Source organism: Castor canadensis, chromosome 7, assembly GCF_047511655.1.
Source record: "Castor canadensis chromosome 7, mCasCan1.hap1v2, whole genome shotgun sequence".
Taxonomy (NCBI): domain Eukaryota; kingdom Metazoa; phylum Chordata; class Mammalia; order Rodentia; family Castoridae; genus Castor; species Castor canadensis.
Window position 1 is genome coordinate 56,095,366 of NC_133392.1, and position 3,104 is coordinate 56,098,469.

A 3,104-nucleotide genomic window follows, 5' to 3' on the forward strand; every position below is an offset into this window, starting at 1 on the left:
TTTGCTAGTTTGAGGTAAAGATAGATATACAGAGAGATTCTTAACATTGCTTCTATGCACATGTGTATTGAAACCCACACAGCCCAGAATACCAACCTTAAGAAGACACAGAGGCATAAGGAAACCCCCAGTCATAAGCACCAATACCTGGATTAGATGCCTAAGGATTAAGTCCAGAACTTTTGCAAAACTGGCCATACCTTTTGGGTTTGGTTTTTGTTTTTTTCCTTAGTTTTCCCCCTTTTTAAATTTCTTATTACTATTTTCTTATCTCTATTCTTATGATCTTTTTCCTTTCCTTATGCTGCAATTCATTGTTCTCTCCCTCCCCCCCAAAATAACATATTAAGGTAAACCCATCAAAATAACAGAAGATTTCTTTTTTTTTTTTTAGGTGCAGGTTCTAAATTATCCTCAGATGGAGGGGGGTTGCTAGGAATCCAACCCACAGCTGCACACATGCTAGGCAAATGTGCTACCTCTGAGCTGTGTCTCCAGCCTGCATCAGGTGTTTTTAAAATCATGTTACTTGGTTTTAAACTATAAGATATCATGATCACTAAGAGACCAAGAGAATATTGGTTTTAATCCTTTTACAAGTTTGTGATTTAATCATTCCAAGACCTTATGCTTGAATTACTTAGTAAGAGGGCATGAGTGGACAGAAAAGAGAGACAGAAAGAAGAGGGGGAATACACAAAAATGAACCTTCCAGAACAGTTAACGGTGGAGACACTAGTGGAGTATTTTTTAATCCAAGATTTAAACTTAGGAAACACCTCTGATGCCACATTAGCTGGAAGTAATAGAGACATTTGATTTCAAATTCACATTTAAATGCCTATCTGTAATCAGCAAGGAGCCAGGTATATATGCTGCATGGTGCTATTAGGATTTGGATTTGCTGGCTCAAATTTTTCACTCCACCAAAAATAAGGCACAAGTAAGGCCCACGGTCCAATTACATTTGCTGAAATACTGCAGCCTGAGTGTAGACAAACTTCACCTGAAATTGCTAGAAGTTTTCTTGTGTCTGATCGTTTCAGGATCACAACATGTCTTTCAAACACTTCTTTTCTGAGGATGGTCTAACTGCTGGGGCCCTTAAATACAAACCTATTATTTGGGTAGAGTCTGGCCTGGTCATTTGTGTGTACAAGTCCATCCTCAGTTGCATACTGGTAACCTTGGAAGAAGTTAAGAATTTCCTTAACTCCAGTATTGTAGGCCAGGCCCTGCTTTCTGACCACTGTGCCAGGCTGTGGAGGGACACCGCTAAGGTTAGCAGCTGTAGGGAAGTAGCCAAGACTATTAGGCGAACCTGCGGGGCTAGGATAGTATGCTGTGTAGTTCATGAAGAGCTGAGTGCCTGCTGGGTAATATGCCGTGGAGGGCTGCAGTGCTCGTGGATTCAGAAGCACAGAGGGCTGATAAATGGCAGCTTCTGTAGGAATCACAGCTGCAGGAGCTGGGAATGTGTAGGAGGGAGGAGACAGGCATGGTAACTTACATGGCGGTAGGGATAAGCCATTTCGATTTAAAGTGCCCCCCATTAACACAAAGTTCATCTCCTCAGCTGAACACTTAAAGACTTCAACATATCTGTCCTTCATGGTTTTTTTATGACACTTCTGTGCAGCCATAAATGCTCTGTCCGCAGACTTCATCTGGATAAAGGCATCTCCTGATGGACGGCCCTGGTGATTCAATACCATGTGAACCCCATGTGTACGAATATCTGTGGAAAACTCCCCCAGGAAGTCCAGGATATCCTCTATTGCGGCTGCATAGGGAAGACCTCGAAGGCGTATACAGTCTCTAGCATTTGTAGGGTACACAAATTGCTGAGGTAGTACTGGAATAATGGGAGGGGTTGGAAGTGGAACGAGAGGGGCCGAGGAGAATCGATTCAGCACCTGCTGAACTTCAGCTGCTGTGCTCCTGAAGAGTTCACTGTATCTTTTACCCAATAAGTCTTTGTGCTTTCTCAATGCATTCTGTGCATATTCCTCACAAGCAAAGAGGACAAAAGCATCCCCTGTTGGCCTACCATCTGGGTAGGTGACAAAAAGGATGCCTTCTTTGCCCCCAGTGATGGGGCAATGCTGTCCAAAGAAGGCTACCACTTCTTCAGCTGTGGCTGTGAAAGGGAGACCCCGCATCCGGACGATGACTTGATTTTCCTTGGAGAGAAACTGGGCTACCTCATTGGATGTCCCACCAGCAATTTTAAGAACCTGTTGCTTTGTAAACCTCAATGTACTGCGTACCCATGTGATGTTTGTGCCTCTGCGGTGCTAGGTCTCTGTGCTCCTCACTTACAAACCTAACCAGGGCTTCTCCATTCCTTCGGCCCTGGGCATTCAGACAAAGTGCTGCACCTCGCTTGGCAATATTGACTCCTTTGAAGAACCTTGCGATATCTTGATCCGAAGACTGCCATGGTAAACCTTGTGCCCTGACCACAGTGTTGTCATCAATAAGTTCCATCTTGCTGCAAGTGCCACTTTCAAATTTATAGTTTACTCTCTCTGGATCAGAAAACCTATGATTGTAGGGCTCTGAAATCATTGCTAAAATTATATTTCCCATATCTTCAACTTGAGAGGCTCCATATTGGGAGACTGAACTACGCTTGTCAAAGTTTAAACATTCTGTCATTGCTGTAACATCCAGTTTGTCAATATCAGGTGAGCCAGGGCAACATTTCTTGAATTCTTTTCATAGATCAAAAAAGGAATAGAAGCACTCAAGTAGTAATACATTCTTCTTGGAAGCTTCTGGATGCAGGATTTGCCTGACGTGAAGTTGCCCATCAGTACAGAGACAGAAGGAAGTCCCTACCCCAATATTCAGCTCATTGCTCACTGACTCGTTAACAGAAGCTTAACAGAAACTTTAAAAGCAAAAAGCAACTGGAGTGAGGTATTTTAAGCACTGAAATAAAATAATTTCATCTCTACCCAGAAAAACTATCACTCAAAATTGATGGAGATATAAGAAACTAAAACAATATATGACCACTAAGCCACCACTGCAAAAAGATTCTGCAAGGAATTCTACACAGAGATGATAAAAACAAACAAAACCATGAAAGGAGAGTA

General features: G+C 42.5%; 1 pseudogene; it reads right to left on the reverse strand.

Moving 5' to 3' along the window:
* Window positions 1-665: 665 nt before the first annotated feature.
* On the reverse strand, window positions 666-2,873 carry LOC109679624 (epithelial splicing regulatory protein 1 pseudogene; annotated as a pseudogene).
* Between the last annotated feature and the right edge of the window lie 231 nt (window positions 2,874-3,104).